Source organism: Emydura macquarii, unplaced genomic scaffold (assembly GCF_026122565.2).
Source record: "Emydura macquarii macquarii isolate MOO-44397 ecotype Brisbane River unplaced genomic scaffold, CSIRO-AGI_Emac_v2 contig_968, whole genome shotgun sequence".
In the NCBI taxonomy this organism is placed as follows: domain Eukaryota; kingdom Metazoa; phylum Chordata; order Testudines; family Chelidae; genus Emydura; species Emydura macquarii.
The window spans coordinates 2,918,941-2,944,378 of record NW_027131105.1 but is presented as its reverse complement, the minus strand read 5'-3'; positions in this window follow the sequence as shown (position 1 = coordinate 2,944,378).

The following is a 25,438-nucleotide window of genomic DNA, read 5'->3' as shown; positions in this document are numbered from 1 at the left end:
AGCTAGCTCTTGTGTGTCTACACATGGTGCCGTCACACCTCTGACTGCAGTGCAGACTTACCTTGGGAAGGAGACGAAGGGAGTGTTGAGTGGGCAGAAGGAACTTAGACCAGATTGGAGTTGTCAGCGGAGTCAAAGAGATGCTGACATTGGTCATAATGGCTGGTGAAACTGGTCTCAGTTCCATTTTGGACAGACCAGATAGGGGCAAGATGAAGGTGAAGAGACCAGAGAAGAGAAGATTGCATGAATCAAGGAGGTGATGATGATAGTTAAGTAATTTAGTCATGGGGAAAGAGGAAAGGATGGAACGTAAAGCTGATATAAAGAACCAAGAGGATTTGGTTATAAAGGCAACAACTCTCATTCTCACTTCCTACCTTTCCTCTGCTTCCATACCTATCAACTTCATTTTGCCGGACAGAAATAGATCCAGGAATACCAGCACTAATGCTACTAGATGTATATACTGCACCTGCTTCAGACATTCTGGACTTTTAATCATAAAAAAATACTATATTAGAGCAGTCTCTGAACATCATTTGAATGAAAATGTATGAGCCTTTAACACTGTAGTAAGTAAGACTCCTGAGAGAAATACAGTTAAAATAGCAAATATTTGTAATACCACAGAAGATTATATACAGTATTTTGCTTTCCCCGTATGGTGCAACTTAAGCAAACAAAATCCTAGGCTCTGAAGTAAAAAGTGCAAAGCTTGTTTCAAATATAACAGCTTTTAAATTACAGTGCTTTGTGCCAATACATGTGTGAAAACATGATTCAAACAAAGTTATAGCAATTTACAGGAGTTATAGATATTTTTATAGCAAAGAAAATGTCTCAGAAATCTCTGTAGATTTACTAAAAATCACACAATTCTAGGTGAAAACACATACATAGGGCATACATTTGATTTCTTCCAAATTTTAGACAGTAGCTTTCTACTATATATTATTCCTGGCTGTACAGTTCACCTATTTCATGAGTTTTTGTTTAGCAACCTTTGGGTATTTTATCCAGGTCACAGAGACTGCATTTAATCTTTGAATCCCCTGCATACATGATTTTAAAGTCTGACTAAATGTCAGAACTCAGTAATTCATTAGCATTCAAGTTCATAGTAATGTTACACAGAACTCAAGGACTGCTGTAAAGGGAGTTAGTGATGTGTATGGGTTAGTGCAGCAGACAGGAATTTTAAGTGCTATTCCCCACTCTGCCCCTGATTCTGTAGATATGACCTTTTCAAGTCACTACACCTCTTTGCCTCAGCATCCCCATTGTAGGGATAATGTTACTTACCCACCTTTGAAAAGTGCTTAGATCCTCCAATGAAAGGCCCTAAATAAGTAAACTATTATTGTCTATTATTAAATGGTTAATCTCAGAAGCAACAATCTGTCTTTTTTACTTGGAATAGCATCAAGAGACTTGTGACAAGATAATGGACCTTCTCTGTGATATTCAGTCAGAAATTTTTTTGTATGTGAATAATCAATCATATTGGTCTTGTTCTGCTAGACAATGGGCATCAGACAGGTATCCTCTGGGCCTGATATAGCCCTAATGATGCAGGGATCTGTTCTCTGTGTTAATTTACTACTATTACCTTTTAGTCTGGCACATTGTCATTTAAAAAAAAAAAAAAGCTCCTGCAAAAAAGTGCTGTTCACCTGAAACCGTCTGCAAAGCAAAACTAACATCCAGGGTGAAATCATGGCCTTACTGGAGTCGCTGGCAAATACTCCCATTTTTTTCAATGGGGCCAAGATTTTGCCCAGAAAGTCTAATTGATTTTCACTTTTTAGTCGGTTCCTTACAAAAAGAACGTGGTGCAGGGGAAAACTGACTATTTGAATTTACTTCTATACATGAAACACACGAGCTCTTCCTACAAGGAAAGGGATTGCAGAGAGATAATCGCTAAGATTGCCCATGGATATTCCCTAGACTTTGCCCATGGACCTCAGTTAAAATATCATTTGGCCTTCACTTCACAATTTGGCACTTCTGTGTTAAACATTATGTAAGTGTTTTTCTTATATTAAAAGTGTAAAAAACTTTTAAGGGTCAGTTTCACTAGCAACATGAGATTTTTCTTAAAACTTTTTCAAAAGTTGATCTCTTCTAGTCACTTTAATTGAATTATGTCATGCTAGCCAGAAGCTGTAAGCACATTTATTTTCTCCAAAAGCTTAACTGAAGCTCACTAGCCAAAGAGCTTGTTCCCAAATCCAAGTCTGTGTTTTCATTCATGACAGTAGAGATGCAGCAGGAAAATAGGAGCTAGAATCACTTGTCAGGAGAAATCCATCACAAAGTGTGTTTTGGATTGTTCATTGGAATCTTGGACTTTCCAAGCAAGCTGAAGCCATGGATTTAGCAGTGGACACAAACGTTTGAGTGCAATGCTACAAACTCCTCCCAAAAGATCCAAAAAGCCAGATTTTTGAGACACAACCTGCTAGAAGTTCTGTTGTCCCTATGGAGTACAGAAACACATGTTCACTTTAAGCAACTTCTTTCCAAAGAATGGTCCGTATCCCTAAAAAAATTAAAGCTGTGTTTAGCAATGCTCTTCTAGTCACCTTGAGAGACTGTAAAGCATTTAAAAGGAACATACTGAGGTGCTAGCCATATTTCCTCTCAGCCTCTCTATGGCTGTGTTATAGAATATAAAAGCACTACAAGAAGGCTATTTTCACTTGTAATCCCACACACCTGCACCAGTGGCCTTAGAATTGCAATCAGAATTCAGAGGAATTGTGAGATAAGCATGAATTCTTCCAAAAAGATTTTTCACACCGCTCATCTAAAATGTCTTCTTACTCCTTAATCACTGTTTATATTTGTTTTATTTGGATGGTCTTTAAAAGAAAAATCATTCTCCTTTCTTAGGATGAATTACTTGCCACAAAGATTCTCTGTCTTTTAGATAATATGTTCCAATATTATAAACAACGTGTCAGAAAAGGGGCAAGATGCACTGGTACACACCAGAATCTTTTTGCAGTTTTTGCAATATAAGACAGCCATACTTGACTACTAGCTAAATGACTGGTTAAGCAAGTTTGCAGTAACTCTGCATTGCCAAAAGAAAAAACATAGCAGCCAGAGCACACCAGTGAATCTAGCGTAAAGTGATTTTACAGTGCAGTATAAAGTTCTATTCATCCACTACGTACGCAAGTTCTACCAACTTGCCAGGACTGTATTATGAATCCTAATAAGAAAAGACTGGTAGGAGTGCATCAGATTAATCATTCTTGATTGATCATCCCTGGCTAACAAGTGCCCCAACACGATCCCTACTCAAAATTCAGTTCCATACATAAAAGGAACTATTCAGCATGAAAACAGGTGTATCTTTTTAAAAGACGAATCAGAACGTTTGCTGTAGTTGGCACTTTTGTATAATTAGCAGTTTGTATTCCCTTGGCAATCTTTCCACATGAAAATAAGTTTATTGATGTTTTTAAAAAAAAGCAATAAATCATTCATGAACTTAGTCAGGAAATTTTACACCTCGCCATTCTGATTAACAATAAGTACTAAAAAAACAATCAAATTGTATTAGTACAGTATGCCATGCCCATCCAGCAAAAGTGTAACTATAATAAAGTTTATAGTTTCAGTTTTTACCATCAAAATAAAGTTAAAATTTTAGACTAGCTATTGTAAACAACATATAATATCCACTTTAAGAGCTCAGATTCTCATTTCAGCACCCAAAAGCTGAGTTGGACACAAGTTTGGAAACTAGACCTTCGTCTCTATTTTTCCCATCCATCCATCCAACATGTCTATCTAAATAAAGTGACCATGTGTTCTGGTTTTTGCAAGACAGTGTTTTTTCACAAGGCACCCCATCTGCTCAGGAATTTGTTTTGGGACACCGGAAATAGCCTGGGTTTTTGTGTTTGGTTTCCCACATTTCATAGTCTCATTTTCTAATGATTAAAAAAAAGACAATGTTCGTTCCAGACATAATGCTATATTGAGTAACATTTGCTGCAAGTTCACCGGGAACAAACAGTTCAATGGAATGAGTGTTCAATGTGATGAACAATATTTGGAGTGAAGAGAAAAGTCAAACGACCATACATGCTTTGAAACTGGTTTTTTTTGCTCAAAGCGAATGTTAATGACATAAGTGTTCCAGGATAAACTCCTTCAGAACACCAAATTACTAAAGAAAATTCTCTCTTTAAGAAATAGGATCATGTCACTATTGTGTTAGGAGTTGGTACTACTGATACTAGGATTTTTTTAAAAAACAAAAACACAAAACCCATCTTTATGACAATTTATGACACAAAAAAATGCTGCCAGAAAATACCCCCGTTTTTCACTTTGAAAATATGGCCACTTGATTTTATATTTTCTGATCTGCCACCTAAACAGCTCTATGCCAGACTACATATGACTTATTGGAACTATTAGTCCAAAATGAACCCCTTCCTAGCCTCCAATCTCATTTTCTCTCTCTCTCTCTCTCTCTCTCTCAGCAGGAGAGAGAGAAATCATGTGACACAATGATTTTTCTCTCTTGATAACAATGATCCAGAATTAACAAACATACCATTTTGAGTTTCTCAGCATAGCCCGAGGCTCACAGGAGACATCCCACAGTATCTGCTTGTTTAAATAGGTTTTGCTGAACATGAATAAACCAGCTCCGGAACATTTTGTAAAATGACTGACGGCAGTAGGAATTCTGGTATTTCTTTAGACTTTATACAAAGCTGAAAGTCCAGGTTGGCAAACAGGTCACTTTTTCTTTCATGCCCCTTCTTGCCAAATTGTGTGATTTAAAATTCAGTTGTCTGACTAATAGCAGGTTCATCCATTTTATGCAGTAGGTGTTTTTTCCTTCATTCTAAAAAATTAGAATAAGTTCTGGAGCTTTTGAGCTTTTTTAAAGATTGAGTTCCAGGCAATAGAGGCATCTGGTGGAATGGTTCTGCCCTTTTCAAGTTTCAGTGATGAAGGGAAATGAATGGGCTTTTTGGGTCAAATTCTGTTCTCAGATGCACATGCTTTCCATTGACTTCCCTGGAAGCCCCCCTGTCCATCCACACCAACTGCAGAGTTTGATCACTGATTCTATCCATCTATTTTAGTATACTTAATTTTCCCTTGAAGGACAGCAGATCACAATTCTATAAGAACCCCTTCAATGCAATTCTTCTGCCATTAGGCACAGTTTGTGGTGATCTGGCTGTCCCACTGGAAACTTGCAAGGAAACACCTTAGGCTCCGCTTGCACTGTAGATGTCACATCATATAAACACACACCTCATAAAAGAACTGTAAAGCAATTATATCATAGTGGTGTATATGCATTGCTATAAAAGTTATGTCACACTTCCATAATAAAACCCTATATCAGTGGCTTATAAATCAGGTGTAAAAATTCTCTTTGAGTTGAAACTTGGCACAAACATGGAGTGACTTCAGGAATGGTGAGAACTGGACAGAACTTTTGCATTCTTTTGTGAATGAGATGTGAATATCTGGGGTTTTTTTTGGTTTGCTGTTATGAAAGTAGAGCGGAAGCCACAGAATTATTGAAGGAAGGGTTATGAGTGGGAGTGGGTGCCTACTGGAGAATAGTATGGAGAAAAGAAGGACCTGCATGGAATCTTCCATGCTAATCCCAGCCCCCCAACTTCAATTGAGGAAAAGAGAGGAAATATGGAAGCTGTATCTGATTTTTTTTCTTCTTGTTTGGTATCTCAGTAGGATGAGCCGTGTCTTTCAGACTCAATCTGACATTCCGATGTAAGAAAACGTAGACAAATCCCTATGGCTTTAACAGTTCAAACTGCTCTTTACTGCAAACAAGGTTGCTGCAACACAGAGGCTAGTATAGAAAAATAAGATCCTGGTCCACGTTAGCCCCTGAAACTCTGCTAGCAGTAACTACGTATCACTCTGGTAGGGGGTGGCACAGTTTAAACAGACACTTCTAGGTCCTGTCCCCTTTAATAAGTACAATGGAAATGGCGGCTCTGGTAGTTTCTTTTATTTCACTCAACTCTTCATTGCACAATTAGATCTGTCTACCTACCTGAAAGGAATACAGAGCATATATTAATTTTAACAGCAGTACACTTTAGATCATACACAATTTCAGATGTTTAGTACACTTGACCTTTATAATGACACAGTAAGTATGTCTCCTTATTAACACCTACTTCACAGGCTGCAAATTTATTAACAAGTTAAATCAAACCTGCGGCAACCATTTGACATGACATTTTATTGTTGTGCTATGCATCCCCAAAATAACACAGTGCCATAACTCATGTCATACTTCCTGTAGCTTGGTTGGTTGAGAATCCAGTGCTAGCCCATGGGAGGTGAGTCATTTCCCCATACATGTCCACTCCTGCTGCAGCTGCAACCTTTCCTGCCTACAGTTGCACATATTTAAAGGGAGGAATATTCACAAGTAACTATATTCATATTAACTGGTAATAAAAAAACAAAAAGAAATGTGATTGATAATAGGGGTATTCTTATTCAAGCTGGAAATTATTTGAATCTCTGGTTACACACTTTGTCTGAGTTCAGGAACTGATCACAACCACTTCCTTTAATGGCATATACAGCACTAGAATTTTGGCCATTAATAATCTCACTTAAAGCCTCAACCATCTACAGGATACTCAACACAACGTGATCCTTACCTAAAGTGAGCCCAAGAAATAAATTATTAAGAACATTACAACAGGGATCCATGTGATTATCAGTCATGAGATGATTGTCACACATCTGCTGTGTTTAAGAGACCCTGGGCATTGCCTGACATTTCAGTCTCTAAGGACATGAACTCACAGTAACCACACACACCCCTGGAGTTGCACTATTAATGTTAAGAAAATTCTTTATTGTGGGGAAATCATGCATTTCTGTGTTAGAAGAACACACAGTTGGCAGGTCAGAGCTGTAGTTTCAGCAAAGCTGTTCAGGTCTTGTACATAGATCTCTCAGTTTTCAGTGCTCAGGAGCCAATATGAATATACTGCAAACAGCAGTCACCTGTGTAACAGAGTGCATTCCCCATGCTCCAGCATTAGCAGTGGGACCTTCTGAGTGGAAGGTCTCCAAGTTATGATGTAAAAAAATAAAGGGATGTATTCAATTTGCACTACTAGATAAGGTCAAAGTCTTTCCCAGCACATGTGAAAACTCCTTTTATAGTGCAATAACATTGAGAAGCCCCAGTCAGAAATTGGTGCCCCATTGTTCTAGGCACAGTACACAAATCAGGGATGACAGGTCTTAACAACTGGGTACTGCTTCCTAGACTTTTGGACACAACAATGGTAGCCTAGTTACCCATGCTTTATTCCCCAGTATACTTGAGCTGTGGTTTCTAGTAGCAGTATGTTACCGAACCTGAATATTCAAAAATCAGGAGTCAGACCTCCAAATATCATGAGATTGGCCCAAAACTTGAGGGTTTTCTTTTTTTAAAAAAAGAACAGAGGTTTTTTTTGGTCTGTCTTTTGATTTTTGAACTCCCCATATGCACTCCCAATGTGTGAGAGATAATTAGTGTTGACAACTGTCCCGAACTTATTCAAAAAGGTGACTTTGGCTCTCCGCTGCTCTCACTGGCATGATGTAGAGCTTCCAGTTTCTCCACAAACCTCCAAACTCTAATTCATTAATTTTGTGATTCCTGCCCCATATCTGCCCCCCACTATCAATTACTCATGTTGTCCTGAGGCCCTATATCAATTCTGTTCCCCCCTACACTCCTCCTGCAGCTCATGGAGTTCTTCACCCCCTCTCCCAGGCCTTGTGGGGTGGGGGGGGAGTGGTCAGTTACAGCAAGGTCTCCCCTCTCTCTTCCCAGAGGTGGCATGTTCCAGAGGTTCTTCACCTCCTCCCTCCCTGTTTCCCAGGTCTGGCATTACAGGGATGCAGAGGGAAGACGGGAGCAGACCAACCCCTTTTTCACAAGACAGAAGGAGCTAAGAGGGAGCAGGCTACCCGGAGCTGCTGGGTCTTTCTGCTTCTTTATCCCCCCTCTCCTCCCATGGGAATGCTCTGGGCTGCTTGTGCTCCCTTGCCCCCTCTCCTACCCGAAAAGGGCTCTTAGCTCCTGCGTGGAGGGGTAGGCAGGGAGAGCTCTGTCTGCTTCCTGCAGTAGCCCTGATTGGCTGCTGTTCCCCAGAAGGCAGGGAAGTGGTGAAGGCATCCAATCAGAGGGGGTTTCCCCCCCACTCTCTGGACAAGGCTAAATTCACCGGAGGGCCAGAGCTTTTGGCATCATGGGGAGGCTGACTCCAACTGCAACCAAAATGGCATTACTAGTGAGAAAACCATGAGAGCTGGCAACATGGTAGTAGCCACTCTACATGGTGCCCATTTTATGGCTTCCTATCACGGTCTTCCTGCCTTTATTTGCCAGTGACATGCTCTGTTCCTTTCTACCTTGTATGTGTGCATACACTGTTATATCAGGAGCTCAACAGCTTAACCACTGCGCTCAATTTCTGTGCTTGTGTGGCATTGCCTTTAACCTCGTATGCTTTTCTGTACACTTCAGAAGGGCTAGTGCCTTTAGATTTTTGGAGTTGTGGAATCAGTTGAGAGAAAGCTCTAGTGAATGGAGAGGGAAGTGATCAATAATGGTCAAACAAAAAAGAGAAGCTGAAGAGTAATTTGGTTCATGGGTAAAGACGAAAAAGAGCTCAACAGTTAAAGTGCTCATTTTTTATCACAGTGCTGGCACAGATATTTCAAGCCACATAGTAATTAGCTGCTTTGTCCAAAGAAGTTGTAGTCATTTGATCTGAACAGCCTTGGAGGGGAAAAGAGGACGGCAATATCTAAACACTTTGGGGAAACTTGAACACTTCTGAATTAAACTTACTTGAGTTCGGACCAACTATTATGTCATCCAGAACCTGGGGGGGGGGGGGGGGGGGATGTTGGTTGTGTTTGTGCACATGTATTTGAGAACATACACTTTTTAGAGGAGTTAATATTCCCCCATCCGCCTTATAACAAGATAAGCACACACTAATTTTTCTACAAATTTTCTGTTAGGGACTGGCTGAACAGTGACCCTGAAATTATTCAACAGTGTAAAGTTCTGAAAAGGCAAAGACAAACCTTACCACAGTTCTGGTGAAAACAAGCACTCAATCCCATTAACATCCAGGCAGGATTTGCACTTATATAAGGGATGCAGCCACATCAGTTAATTGAGCAGCTCCATTCGCAGTGTTAGCTTCTTACAGCCACTGGATACAAATAAAAAACAAGGTTATATTGCCACCGAATCATTTAATTTGAACTGGGGCAACTGACAGATCTGTTTACATAGCATATTATTAAAAGATTGGGAAGAGCACCTACAGCACTGGATTTTAAGAAATTCTACCGCAACAATTGAAAGATGCCAACATTGAGCCTTTATGCTTAAAAATAGTGACAAAGAGCAACTGTGGTAACTACCGCAGCATCTCTTTGCTCTCCATGGCTGGCAAGATTCTTCCACAGATCCTGTTGAACTGACTCCTGGCCCAAGTCACTGACAATGTTCTATCTGAGTGTGAGGTTCCTGCGACTCGGGGACAGGTGCCCTGCCCACCTCATGGTGTCGGGAACTCAGCACCCATGCCAGATTTGTCACTTGGGTGTCCTGTCTTGTGGCAGGGCAACTAGAGGAGAAATAGCTCAAGCCTCCTGGGTTTGGGCTGAGCAAACAGTCAATAGCTCAGGCCTCTTATCCTAAGGGTTAGTGCTCGTCCAGCCCCAAGTGTGGGGTCAGGGATAGAGAGACCCAAAGCCACCCTGCTCTATCAAGTCCTAGCCCAGGGACTTTGAAGTGACAAGTGATCCCATCTCTGAGTTGGCAGGGAAATGTAAGGTCACTGCCTCATCTCCTGGCAATACAATAGGACCAATGTTTTATTTCCCTGGGCTGCTTCCTACTGGTGTCTGGTGGGGTTCCTCAGTGGTCACTGGGGCCTGTTTCCAAGTCTCCTTGCCACGTGGCTCACTCTCCACTTCTTCTCTGGGTTCCTCTGTCTCTCAGGGCAGCAATTTGCCTCGTTTCCAGGCCAGCTCAAGAGAATTGTTGCCCACCACAGTAAATCATGGGCTCTGTGGATGATTTGGCTCCTTCCCTGGTCTGGACCCAATTGAGTGTCAGGGCTCTGTCCTTATATTTCCTGCCCCATCCCAATACTTCCTGGAAGTGGGGAGAGAGAGGATCAGCTGAGCCCAACAGGATGAATTAACCTCCTCTGTGACAGAGTGAAGCTACTCTGCTTCATTACACATGCTCAGTGGAACATTGTTGACATGATTTTCACCATTTGACATTCCAGGAAAAATGTTGTGAACAGCAGCAACTTTTGTACATCATGTTTCTTGATCTAACCAAGGCATTCAATCTGGTCAACCACACGGCTCTCTGGAAACTGCTCACTAAATTTGTATGTTCAGAAAACTGTATTAATATTGTTCAGCAATTCCACAAAGGCATGGCTGGAAGAGTTAGCATTGATGCTAGAGGAAGTCCTTTGGTGGTGCTTCAAATGGCATCTTTATACACTTCCACATTGGTAAACTCTTCAGTCCTCCCTGTCTATGTGTGAACACCAAGGTGATAGAAGCATTGATCCAGGAAGTGGATCTCTGCCAATGATTATGCGTTGGTTGCACACTCTGAAGCAGCACTACAAGATCTTACAAACAGCTTTGCTGCTGCAGCTGATTTCATTTGGCTGATGGTGATGCCACAGTTAACAGAGCTTATGTGCCAGTCAGCTCCTCAACAACCTTATGAGGACCTGTCAATAAGCCTGGAAGGTACCATGCGCCAAACACTTTACTTATCTTGGCAGCACATTGAATAACGAAGTGACAATTGGCCACAAAGTTAATGAGTGAATTAAGAGAGCCAGCACTCCATATGGTCCGCTATCACCAAATCTGGAAGCAACATGGTATCTGTCTACAGAGAAAGACAAAATGTACAATGCTGTTGTCCTCGCATCATTGCTGCATGAGTGTGAAGCACGGACCTGTTATCAATGACACATTAAAAAGCTTGACAGCTTCCATTTACAACACTTACCACAATTGCTGGGCATCAAATAGCAGGATCAGGTTTGGTCCACATCCAGGTTTATTTGATCTGTGACCAGCTGATATGGACTGGGCATGTAATGTGAATGTCTGAGACCAGTCTTTCAAAACAGGTCTTATATTCTGAATTAAGCTCTGGCAATCACAAGCATGGAGGACAGATGAAATGCTTCAAAGACACCCTGAAACAAAAATCTGTGCAAAAATGAATATTTGACTCAGCCTTTGAGCAACTGGCGATTGCTTGCATTGCATGGCACCATGCTATAAAGGGGGGGCATGTCCATGACTCAAGGACAAGAATCATGTGGAGCAGCTGGAAGCACAGCACCAGGCACAGAAGCAAAACGCAGCTCCATCAACACAAGTAGGTATATGGCTCTGTGGCCAGTGCAGTAAACGTTCTTCTCAAATTGGTCTATGGAGTCATGCAAAGACTCATTAGTACAAACTAGGATTGTCAACATCGTCCTCGAAATCAAGGTGACCAACATCAGCAGTAAGGGTGCCCTTTTATTCTAGTTGTCAAAGTCCAAAAGAAAAATCCTGCACAGCAGGATGCATCTCTTCCTAAAAAAGGGCACCAGTTCCACATTTAAGTGGTGTGGGTGCATGCACCTGTTTTCAACTAGGAAAGTTGCTGTGAATTAGTTTTGCTACTTTCACAGCTTAAATAGGCAGACCTGTTGGGAGCCAAATGTTCACAATGAGCAAAATCTTTCTCCTACTGCTTCCAAACAAAAATCAGATCAAACACTAAGATGTTAAGCTCATCTCTGCTGACGAATAGCAGCATGAGAAGATCAGCAGGGTCCCAACCAGAGCCTTTTAGTGTGCTGAGTTGAGGTTGCCCTGGAATGGCGCAGGAAACCTTTGTGTTTGAAAAATATTCATATAATCTTTTTCAAATACCTATGCTATGGAAAGGACAGACTTTTTAAATCCTGACTCAGTTTTTTGTTTAACCTTCCATCTCTTATAAGTACTAAATATACTGTTAAAGTCTAAAAAATCTGGTTTAAAACACTTTGCAATGAATCATTCTGTCAACAAGAAGACATAAGACGTAGGCATCAATTACTTCATGACTTGAACTATTACTCACCACAATTGCCTCATCTCTGAAGTGACTCATTCTCCTTCGGTCTTTGCACCTCTTGTTCATTACTTTTCTGCACCCCTGAAGCTAAACAGACTGTGCACCTTTCAGAAGCTCGGAGAAAACTAATAATAGGTAGGTGGACGCTAGGAAATCACCATTTTCTCTCCTACACTGGAACATTGACAAATTTTGAACAGTGTTTATTATTTTATTTATTATCCATATTACCAGCAAGGGAGAAGAAACACAAGCCTGAATAGGGAAAGAACAGGTGGAAGAATATTTAGATAAATTAGATGTATTTCCCATCAGCAATGGCTGACAGAATTCACCCTTGGGTAGTTAAGGAACTAGCTGAAGCAATCTCCAAAACATTAGCAATTATCTTTGAGAACTCCTGGAGGACAGGTGAGGTCCCTGAGGGCCGGAGAAGGATGGAAATTATTAAATCAATTTATAAGCACATACAGGATAATAGGGTGATAAGTAAGGCTATGATTTCTTCATGGAAAATTTCATAAATTTCATGGGAGAGATGTGGGAAAACAAGGTTGTGTCATGGAAAGAGGGGGCCCATAAGGGGATTTGGACAGCTAGCCATCATGTAATCATGCCACAATGGCAGCTGTCTCGTCTCGTGGGATTGGGCTGGACTCCCCAGTCTAGGCATTGCAACTTTGCTTACGTGGTTGCAGTGGCACTCAGGTTTGACAAGCAGCTCCATACATGTAGATGGGGGTGGGGAGGAGACCAAATTTGATTTGTGTTTGTGACCTAGTGCATGGGGTCATAGCTCCAAACAGCTTTGGTGCATCTGCCCCTCCATCTCCAGAACAACAGATGCGCCATACCTGAGCGGTACTGTAACCACATGCACCAGGTTGCAGTACCCAGAAGGGAAAGGAGCCACTGCTGTGATGGTCAGAGACTTCATTCAAATTCATGGTTACCATGAACACTGTGACCACCATACCAAAATCATAGCCTTAAGTGAAAAATAATAGCCAACATGGATTTGTCAAGAACATATTGAATCAAGCCAGCCTAATTTCTTTCTTTGACAGGGGTACTAGCCTTGTGGATTTGGGGGAAGGGGTGAGAAATAGAAGTGATATCTTGATTTTACTAAGCTCTTTGATACCATCACACATGACATTCTTATAAACAAATTAAGGAAATGTGGTCTAGATTAAATTACTACAAGGTGGGTGCATGATTGGTTGAAAGACCATAATCAAAATGTATTTATCAATGGTTCACTGTCAAACTGGGGGGAGGGGTGTATTTGGTGGGCTCCCACAGGGGTTTGTCCAGGGTCCAGCAGTATTAAATATTTTTATTAATGAGTTGAATAATGATAATGGAGCGTGCTTATAAAATTTCCAGAGGACACCAAGCTGGGAAGGGTTTGCAAACACTTTGAAGAACAAGGATTAGAATTGAAAATGACCTTGCCAGATTGGAGAACTGGTCTGAATTCAACAAGATGAAGGTCAATAAAGACACTTAGGAAGGAAAAATCAAATGCACAACTACAAAATGGGGAATAACTAGTTTAATCATCTGTAGCACTGCTGAAAAAGATCTGGGATTATAGTGGATGACAGACTAAATATAATGCAACAGTGTAATGCTGCTGCAAAAAAAGCTAGTATTGTGGGGTATATTAACAGGCATATGTAAGACCCAAGAGGTAATGGTCATGCTCTTCTCAGCACAGGTGAGGCCTCAGCTGGAGTACTGTGCCCAGCTCCGGGCACTAAGAAACAGATGGATAAATTGGAGAGGGTCCAGAAGAGAGCAACAGAAATGAAAAAAAGGTTTAGAAAACCTGACCTACGTGGAAAAGTTAAAGAAACTGGACATGCTTAATCTTGAGAAAAGAAGACTGGAGTGGGACCTAATTGAAGGCTTTAAACGTGTTAAGGCCTGTTCTAAAGAGGACAGCAATCAACAAGCAGTAATCAGCATAATCTGCAGCCAGGGAGGTTTAGAGTAGATACGAGGACAATATTTCTAACTATAAGGGTAGAGAAGTTCTGGAATAGACTTCCAAGGGAGATTGTTGAATCCCTGTAATTGGAGGTTTTTAAGAACAGGTTAGACAAACACCTGTCAGGGATGGTCTAGGTATATTTTGTCCTATCGCAGCACAGAGGGATGGACTAGATGACCACTCAGGGTCCCTTCCAGCACACCATTTCTAGGATTCCATGCACATTGGAGGGGTCCTTTAAAAAAGAATTCAGTGTGAAGGTGATTGCAGATAATATCCCCCTGTTTTTTGAGCCTGAAGTACTGAATATTATCATCTAACTTGCAACTCATTGCTGCGTATAGCTGCACTGCCATCCCCAGTGTTATCAGAGCCTGGGTGGACATACCTGAGCTAGCTTTAGCCACACTCGCATAACTAAAATAGCAGTGTTTATGTGGCAGCCAGGGCTTTAACATGGGCTGCACAGCATGCAGGGAAACCTGGGTACAAATTCATGTGGCTAGCCGGCAGTGAAGGCCAGACCCATGCTGGCACAGTTAAAAATAGCACACTAGACGCCTGGAGACGTGTGCTGCAATCACACCTTGGATTACAGTGTAGACATACCCATAGGTACTGGCACAAGCTTAGGGCAGGGCAGTTCTGCCCTGGGAGCTAAGGAAGCCATAGTGCCACCTGGGGCTCCAGATGTACAGAGAAAGGCAGCCATTGTTGCACCTATTAAAGAGGGCGCAGCATGTGCTCCCTGCCAGGCCAGCCAGCCCCCCGGGCTGGTGCCCCTTTAACGAGCATTGAAAAATGGTTTATACTTTGAAGAATTAACACGGTCAGTTGGGCCTCTGTCAGGCAGGCTGTGCTGACTCAGACAGAACGCACCTTCACTCACACAGTCATGATGTTTTTGTGGCGGAATGGTAACAATAGAACACTTGACATGAAAGTATACAGCTGAATGCAGAGCGTCTTGCTCAAGAGACCACACGAGAGCCGTCTCTAGCTACCGTAGCCAAACAATCATTGTGGGGGATATGTAGTTTAAGCCCTTGTAACATGCTTGCACGAAACGTGTTGCGTCCCCTTCCAGTAGCTAGTCCACAGAGAATAACAGCCTCTGCTGCTGGTTAATAGAGTCACTCCTTTTACTCAAGGGACAGAGATTTGTGTTTTGGTCTGAGGGTCCCAGGTTCAAACCCTGTTGATGGCATTTGTCTGGAAGGAAATCAGAAGGCCAAAAGTGATAGATTTGGCAAAGCCCAATGCACACCGAGGAGACATCTCTCTGTGAGAGCAGGTGGACAAAAGAAAGATCAGTGTCCGGGCCACTCAGCTAGTTCATGCTCTGTGTGGAGAAGACACACTTTATGCAGCAAAGAGCTAGTGACTTTGGGCTGAAAAGTTTCCCAGGGAAATGAAAGGCACAGGCAGAACCCAGGATGGACAAAAAGCAGAGACACCAAAAGGGAACGGATTCCTGGATACAGATGTTGTCCTAGGTAGAGGTTAGGCAGTTCCACTAGATGAAACCCTAGCCGTGTACCATTCTGTTGCTGCTTGACCAAAGCAGTAAGGACTATAGACGTTTGGTTAATAAATTACATTATAAAATATCCTGAATCTATGTCACCAGTTGCTCTCCCAACAGGAAACTAACCCACTGTAAAACCCTGAAATCTGCTTCTATTCAGGAAAGGAGCAATAAAATACGGAGACTATGAAGTCACTAAAACTATGCCAGTTTTTCATCTCTTTATGTTTTAATAAAGAATCAGGCACACATATACACTGTAGATAGTGAAGCCTGAAGGAAGAAAGGGAAGCAAGTTCAAAACAAGATTTGTGATAGCTGGAACTGAAAAAGGTATTGACCTAATTAAGCCTTCAGGAATCATTTATAATCTGCATACATTACTATCTGTAAAAAGGAGTATGGTTTCTTGATTCAGCAATAATCTAGCAGAGAAACTGGTGATAATTCTATATGAGGCATAGAGTAAACTGTAAATTTCCACAACTTATTCAGGAATACAGAGAGTATATAGACTACAGAGATATAGACTTTTCAAGCTGCTTCTAGATGGAGCATGAAACATTTTAAAACATTAGGAAGACATTTTTTTCCTATGGACTATTAATCAAGTTAAAAGTATGTTTCCCCCCCATGAACATATATTAGTTGACTTCTCCTAGGAGAAATATAACAGCACTGGGAGCTGGATGGAATATTAGTATCACATTCATCTGAAGATGTAAATTCACATGACACTGGTACAAACACAGAAATATGCACCAGGCCCCCAAAAGCCCAGCTGCTGCTCTTGGGCTCTACTTGTTTTCTTTGGGTCTCCTTTTTTCTGCTTTCACGTCCACATTCAGCTCAGTGTTTATGCTCAGATTGAAAGCTGTGTTAGCAATGGAAGCCCTAGGACTGGCACCTGCTCCCACTGAAGTCAATGACAAAAATCCCATTGATTTAACTGGTGCAGGATCATGTTTTTTTGACAATGCAGGTGGGATTTTCCAAAGCTCCTTGGTGAGTCATTGGAACTTGTGCTCCTGTGCAACTTAGGGTGGAATTTTTCAAGAGCACCTACAAGGGTAAGCACTATAGAAATGTCAATATCTATCTAAATTAGATCAATTGACCTTTCTAGAGAACCCTGCTTACACACAGCTCTTGCTACAAAAGCACTTGCATGCTTTCAAATGTTAGTGCAAACAGGGTACACCCGTCTTGTAAAACAGCTTTACAAACTGTAGCAAGTTTGCGCTAGACCCTCCTGAGGCTCGTGCTCTGCACCTACAAACCAGACGGAGACTTCGGCTTAGTGCACCCGCCAGTGATGTTTATCTACAGTTTACTTGCCCATCACCTTCTATCTATAGACAGTTCAGCTTAACAACCTCCAGGGGCTCACTGTCTCAGCCTCCAATAGAAAGGAGTTTGCCCTCCCCATTGCTCGGTGGCTTCTCCCTTTCACTTCCTTCCTGGGAGCCTTTTGTAGCCCCCAGCAGCTGCTCCCTATTTGCCCATTAAGTGCAGGCCTCCCCAGCCAGCTCCAATTCTCCTTCCTTAATTGGGGTTCATATGACATAGGGCTGACTCAGCTTTTCTTTGCCTAGAACCCTGTCACACAAACCCTACAAAATTGCAGGGTGCCATTCCCTAGACATGACACTAGACAGAGTCTGTACCTGAGAAGTGTACACAAGAAGCCAAAGCCAGGGAATATGGCTAGAGCCTACCCAGAGCCAGGGGAGCTTAGAAGCATGTGGATCCAGTACATAGGTCCCCAAAACAGGTGCCTGATGAGCATCCCTGAGGGGGAACTCAGCCTGGACCATGACACAATGAATCACACATTCTGACATTCCTCACCAGGGAATGCACAAAACCCACATGCAGCTATAGAAATTTACACAGCTACATGTAACATTTCACTAGTCTATGATAGAGCACTGATATTCTATCATTTTATGCACCATTATGGCCACTATGGAATTTTTTGTTTTATTTTTAATCACACAAAATTGAGGAGTGTTTGCTCAAAAGATTGCCCCATCCACCCACTCACCCCTCTCCCAGTTTCAGGCAGCTTTAAAAGGATAATATTTCTATCTGAATTCCAGCTTCATGGGGTTCAGCCCTGGACATGAGCTTGGTGTGGGATTCCTAACCTACTAGACCATGCACACATGACTCGGAAATATTCAGCTCATTGTCCCTAAACATGGTGCCTCAAGGAGTAAAACAACATTCACTAATCGATGTATCAGATGCAGCTGCATCACTTCCAGGGTTCGCGTTCTCACTTCAGCTCCATTATAAATGTCTGAAGCCATGACATGCAAGTAGTTTGAACATGTTCCAAGACACTCTACTGTCATCTCACCAGAGGTATCTACAAGGAGGTGAGGAATGAAAACTGCTTCCTGTAAAAAAACTGCTGGGGAAACCCAGAGCTGTGAGCCACTGTGTTACCTCTCTGCCTCAGGAAGAGTGAGTTTTGCTGGCAGTTAGACTATGTTTCACCAGCAAACTCCTCCAGGCTCTCCGGGCCCCAACCTCGTCTAGCATATAAACAGTCTACTCCAGGTCCTTCCGCTGTGCATTCACAGGAGGTATTACATTTGCGGCTCTGTTAAAGAGTCAGTACATCACAGTTTATTACTTTAACCCTTCCCTTCAAACACAGCACTGAACTGGTTTATAGTAAAAGTAAAACAAGTTTATTAACAAAAGACCATGGATTAAGTGATACCAAGGAAGAGAGATAAAGATAGAGATGGTTACTAGCCAAAAAAAAAAAGTGAAAACAAGCATCTAAAAGTCTAAAATTTAATCTGACAAGATAAAGTCCATGTTCAAGATGGTGTCTCTCACCCCCAGTCTCCTACCCAGCTTTTACTGGCCAGATAGGCCAGGACCCTTCAACAGAGATCAAATCGCTTGGTTTCTTTGTCTCCGGAGGTGAAGGATAAAGATGAAATCTCTCTATGCCCCTTATAAGCTCAAAGGCATGTCTTTGCCCCCCAAGTCAGGATCACAAAGGCCTCCTGGGGATTCAGTCTCCAGTGTCTCTCCGAGGTGCAGGAGCCAGGTTAATTCTGCCTCTTAAGTTCAGGCTCATTTAGCTAGATAGCTTTGTTTACAGCTAATATTTAAAGTGAGCTAACCCATATTCCTGTGTCTAGGACAGACCTGTTCATCGCCTTTTAACAAGGCTGGTCTTATACATGTTCTAGTAACAAAGAGGGAATTCATAACTTCACATATAAGCTTAACATCAATTTACAAGGATACTAATAACCAGCGTGTTGTTAGCTTTCAGATGATACTTCACAAGACATGTTGTACACAACTATTGCTGCAGTAGTGTGCAGGGTGTGAATACAGGGATGCTTAGGGTCATGGTTTCCTAAAATCACCACTGGGAAGGAAACAGTAAAGCACAAGGCAGATACAGCAGTAAGGCAGATCCATTATGGCTGCAGGTGTATCCTTTGGACTGCTATATGCGCACTTCATCCCTTAGGGAGGCTACACCTCTCATCTTTGTGTAAGCAGGAAATGGTGAAAGAAAGAGAAATAAGTCAGGCGCATGGAAAACTAAAGACTGCAGAAAAACGGCCAGAGATAGCATTTGCCAGCAGGAGCAGAAGGAAGTTGCATGCCCTCACACACCACTACTGCCAAGCACCATTAAAAGAAAGCAAATAGGATTGGAGCTGGAGAATTTCTTTCCATTAGAAGGGCAGCGAGATTGCAATCTGTTGTTTATGTTTAAAAAAAAACCACCAGTCAATACAGAGAAGGAGGAGTAAACTGATGGTAACATCTGCTCTAAGAAGCAATTTGCAAACTATCTATACAATATCCGGACAGAAACATTTGTGCAGTGGGCAGTAGAAAGCCATCTCTGCAACGGGAGAATACAGGATTGGAGAAGGGTAGAAAGTAAGTCACTCCAATATTTTCTCTCTTAGCTAGGCCCTGTCAAAGGCAGCGTTAGCAAGGGAAGTGGGGTGAGAGAGGCTGCAGAAGAGGCAAATGGTCCTTCAGAAAGTAATAGCTACTCAAAAAGAAACAGCTGACAGCAAAAAAAAATAAAATAAAATAAAAAATAATCAATCCACAGTCTTCATCCCAAATGCTAAAGCCATGAAGAAGTTAGTGTGAGAGAGTCTCTTCATTCACGAAAGCCGGAAGTCATAGAACAATATAGAATCTCACTCCCTAGCTGGCAAGTCACTTGGTGTTTTTCAGCACAAGGACGGTTTTCATCCCCAGACAATTAGTAGGCTAAACTTAGATCTCTGACTAAATATCACCAAGGATGAGTAAGAAAGAAAGGGGAAACCCCTCCTTTTACATGAGGCGATACTTAGAGTGCATTATGCAGGTATTGGTCCTGAAATCAGCCAGCCTAGTGCTAAAATTCCCACTTTTTACAACCTGCTTTTTCACAAGAATCACATGTTTCTATCATTATACAACTGAGGTTTGGAGGTGGAGGTAGACATAAATAAGAAGTTACTCTTGCTCTGGTATTACCATAGCTCCTGGAACCTCTAGTCATGGACCAGACCCCATTGTGCTAGATGTTGTACAAACACAGAACAACCAGAAGGCCCGGCCCCAGGGAGTTTACAATCTAAGTATAAGCCAACAGGCAACTGGAGGGCAAGTAAATAAGAGACAATAATGGTCAGCTTGGTGGGCAAATGTCTCAGCATACCAGCTGCCTAGCAGGGGCACCATTTCAGATTTGGTGGAGGGTGGCAACTTTAACCATGATTCCAGAGGCTACTTAGGTACTTGAAAACTATTAGGTTTTTGCAAGTAATAAATTAGAAATTAGCTGACAAGAGCACTGTACCTAATTCCTATATAAAGAAAAAACATAACAAACACCAATTAAAGCCATATTTTACATTTATTTGTAAATTTAGAACAATCAGGAGATAATACGGCAAAATATTCCCAATCCCAACCCTGACTAGACAGATGATAACGACAACACTGATTTAGGCCACTACAAATGAAAGAATCTGTCAAGGGAGAAAGTAGCATTAGAGAGAAAGTATGTGATTAATTAACAAATGAAAGAGGGAAATAAATTAACGATGGCTCAGAAGTAGCTGAGATACCAAACTTCTTTAAAAAAAAACAAAACAACTCTTTAAAAAAATCACTATGTGGACTGTAATTAAATGATTAATGTTAGCAGCATGGATCTATAATGAATATATTTTGGCAGTCAAAGCTGACAAACTGTTCAGACTGGCTTGGGTATATGTGCACTGAAGATTTTATACAAGTAGTTATGATAAATACAAAGGATTAAGCTGGAAGGAGGTTTTTAGTATGGTGCTGTAAGGATTTGAGAGAGTAAACATCACGTCAGTGAAATTCACTGAGGTACTCAAATTTATGAGACTCTGTCCCCTCAGAAATATTAAAGAGTAAGTACAAGAGGAGCTAAGATTACTTACCAGTTGGAAGAGAAGGACATACAGCACAGCAGACACATAGCTACAGAATGGCTGCTTGAGGGCAGTGATTGCTTGTGTCCGCACATACAAAGGAGCAGCAGCTCCTCAGAAGGTATTCTGGGAAAAAGGTCCTAGAAAAGTGCAACCCTGGGGAGATTTGGTAAGATCAAGGCAGTGACAGCATGTGTGTGTAACAGCCTATGTGGACCTACTTGATAACCTGACAAACCAAAGCCCATTATAGGCAAAAGACAGATTCTCACAGACAAGTGGGACTAAATGGCAGAATAAATGGCAACACAGCACATTCACTAAAAAATTAGAGTTGGAAAAAAATGGGAAAGTTTTAACTGTTCTTTAAATATTTGTGGTGTGACAGCACTTGTTTATTTCTTCACAGCAGGGAAAGATTATAGGTGGCCATTCTTCAGTGTTGTTGCAGCCTGAAACTTCCAAAGCTGAGCTGTCTGTGAGTACAATTATCCTCTGAATGTGCCTGGGGCGGCAGCAGCCCCCTCCCCTGCCTCAGCAGCCTTATGTCTACTGGTGCCCCAAGGTGCTTTTTGACATGTTGTTATGTGAAGGTGAGGGGCAGATCATGATGAAATCTGCAGCATCTTCAGACCTCAGCACAGAGCTTGCTTCCTCCTATCAGCTGAGTGTGTTTGTTTCAAGATTGAAAAAGTGCTGCAGAGGCTGCTACTCCTGCTATTGGCTCTGCCACACCTCTGCGTTCTTATTGGCTGAGCAAAGACTAGGCCAGTCAGGGGTAGGAGGAAGAGGAGCAAGCAATGTCATTGCTCCTGGCCGGTGAGGAGAGGAGGGACGAGGAGCAAGCAAAGCAAAAACCTCACCTTGCTCCCAGCTGTTGTTGTGAAAATTAGGGTAGGCTTCTGCCCCACCTTGCCCTACCTAAATGGTGTCCCTGCTGCTTAGCCCTCATCAAGTTTGTTGTAGGCATCATGGCCAAGGAGAGATTTGAAGTAGACCATGGAGGTGGCTTAGTAATGTGCTTTCCCTCTGCCTTTAACAGTGAGTCTCCACTTGCAATGCAACTGCTATCTCTACTGCACTGTGCAAGAGCAGGAGCTTCTTTTCTGCTGCTAGGGATTAAAGAGCAAGCAAGATATGCCCTATTCAGGACTAAGTTTCTCTGGTGTGGAATATCCTAGCTACCTAGTATTTTTTAAAGCGTATTTGTGTGTGGCTAAAGTAACTGTCATTGACAGATTGCTTACTCCACTAGTCAAGAGAATATCATTCACAAACATTAATAAACGTTTACACTTTGACACCTGTGGCCTGATTTTCAAAAAGGTGGAAGTCCAGAGCCTTGCATATAAAGTTATTTATTATTTATTTGTATTGCAGTAGTGCCTAGGAATTGCGGTCATGGACTGGGACCCCCATTGTGCTAGGTGCTGTACAAACACACACACAAAAATCAGTTCCTGCCCCAGAGAGCTTACAGTCTAATTTTGTGCCTCATCTGCAATACTGTTACCGCAGTTGTGTGAAAAAAGTCAGGTATTCACCCATATATAAACCTCTAGCCGTGATGTGCATGTGTTTGAGATAAATGAACACACAGACTAAATGCACCAGTGCAGGAGCCCCTAAACTATTCATACACCAGGAAGAGGTAGGTAATGCAGCTCAGCTTGAGTAAACTGACATTTTAAAAGCTGTACTTGTCTGTCAAAGCCGATCTTTGTTGCAGTTTTGTGGGTTGTTTGAGATCTTGCTCAATACCCAGTTCTACAACTGTGCTGAGAGAGGCACACAGAAAACAAGTGACTTGCCCACATTCACACAGTGAGTGATTGGCTCCGCCAGGCAGTTGAATAGGATCACCAGTTTACATTCCAAGAGTCACACTGTGAGAGGAATGCTCTCTTCATTGTGGATTCACAGCCCTGACTAGCCAGAGGGCCCTCCTCTGTTTTAGGCACTGTTTCCTCCAAACAATAAAATTGGCACTTTTTGACTTTTTTTCCTTATTCTGGAAAACACTTAGCTATGCAAATGGGTCCTAAGAACATGCTTAAGTGCCTTCCTGAACTGGGGCATTTGATCTGATTGCATCCGGCCTACATTACAACATCGGTCTAGTTTGGCCCTTTTTGAGTATTTTTTTTAAGTGTTCTTCAGAAGCAGGGATAAATCATCGCCAACAGGGTGATTTATCAGTATCTAGTAAGGGGTTTGAAATCCATCAGAAAGTATTCCAACCTGCTTGTCCATTTGGTGGTGGCAGAACTTTATCCATCAAGAGACCCAGCCAGCATATCACTATCCCAGTTAATGAGTTAATGCCCAAGTTCTAAGCATAGTTCATCTTTAACTTCTACATTATCTTGACTGTTTGACATTCTCAGGGCTGGTTCTGGGGCTACCCTGCCAGTCTTTCCCTTGGTAAGGCTGGGCTTGTGAATATGACTTTGCTTTTGTGTAAACTCATTCTGCTACTTCTCTAAAATCTCAGTGGGGAATTTTTTCAACTCTCTGCCTCTGGTTTGTTTCAGGAATGTCCTAGTTCTATAATTCTTATTTCTGATTCCGACACAGACAGACCTCGGAGTATTTTTTGAAGATCGTACAGCATACACATTGTTCTATCCACTCTCTTTTCTGTGGAATTTAGGCTCATGCTGTAAAAGGCATTACTTTTGTACAAACCGCTCAGCAGGCTTTGAGCAGCTTTGTGTCCTTGATTATATTAGCTTCTGGATTCATCAAATAAGAGTTTAAGTAGCTTTTGTTGAATGATATCTTTCACCTGGCACAGACACTGATGCTCTGTTCCTCACAGAGGCCAAGCTCCCATTGACTTCAGTAACAGTCTGACCAGCATAAAAGTGAGGAAAACCATTCAGAGAATTGTATTTCTACTGAAAAATGTCCCCTATATATATATATACATGAAAAAAAGCTTGTTTAAATGTTGGAGCCAATTTGTGTATTCCTTAAATTAGTCAATGGCAAACCTCTGATTCCCTCCTTCTTCTCTATAGCTTATGAAAAGCATACTTGTGATATTTTCCTTCCTCAGGAACAAAACTATACTCTTCTACTCCAGGAAAAGAGCAACTGACCATGTGCTCCAATCATCAGAATGAATTACCTAGTAAACATGATACCTACAAGCTTTTTTTACACTCATCTTCATGTAGTTGGAGCTATAAAACCAATTTTCTCATGGTTATCTAGCCTGGATGGACATGTAAACAGCATTTCAATGGGCACCAATAAACAAAAGAAATGAAATATTATATTGAGACCCCTTTTGTAAAGCTCATAAAATATCGCTATAGGTTTTTCGAGTAGAGAATATAGTGTACTTTATGCTCTGACATACAGTAGCTCAGTGGTTCCCAAGCTTTTTTCCCCACAAGGATCCCTTTAGCATCTGCCCCTTTTCATTTCTGGTACTACCAGTCCACCCCTGCCAGCATGACTTCTTACACAAAAAGGTGTCCTCCAGGCAGCAAAAGCGCCGGAATGCTGTTTCAGCACGTTCTGGCTAAGGTTCAAGGGACAGAACTCTACATGACCTCTGGTGGACCCCCCTTTGGGAACCACTGTAGTATCTCATTGCCAGAAATCTTTTAGAGTCATATACAATGTTAAGCCCCGAAAAAATAATTCTAGCATCAACTGAAGCCAGGCCAAATAATTTCATTTTTAATAATATTGTCCAGGGCTAAACATATACAGTCATCCTGTCCACATTCAGAGCATGCTAGTGTCAGAGCACACCAAACCAGATAGTGTCAACTGTTTCAGGGAAGGAGAAGAACATAGCATAGGCATAGCACAGGTAACTTATCAGTGTTGTTTCAGACAAGAACAACATCATGTACAGATGGAATTGCATTTGGACTTTGGCCAGGAATAATAATATCTTATTATGAAGATGGAAACAAGGCAATGGAGCTCCCAGGAGTCCACATTCAAGCTGAATGAGGAAGTCCCTCCCTCTACTCAAGTGTATTGGGGAGAATTTAAATCGGAAGGTCCCTCCAGAATGGCTGGCGGGATGTACTACGGCTGCTCTGTCTTTTAATTAATACAGAGATTCAGTTTGCTCTAAGCACCAACAGAGATATTGAAATCTGTAGCAGTGAGTCAATTATAATTAAAAAACAAACAAATTTGTAAATCAACCATTTAGACGAGGCCAACCTGAGCTACCATGTAATCTTATTGCTAAAGCCATG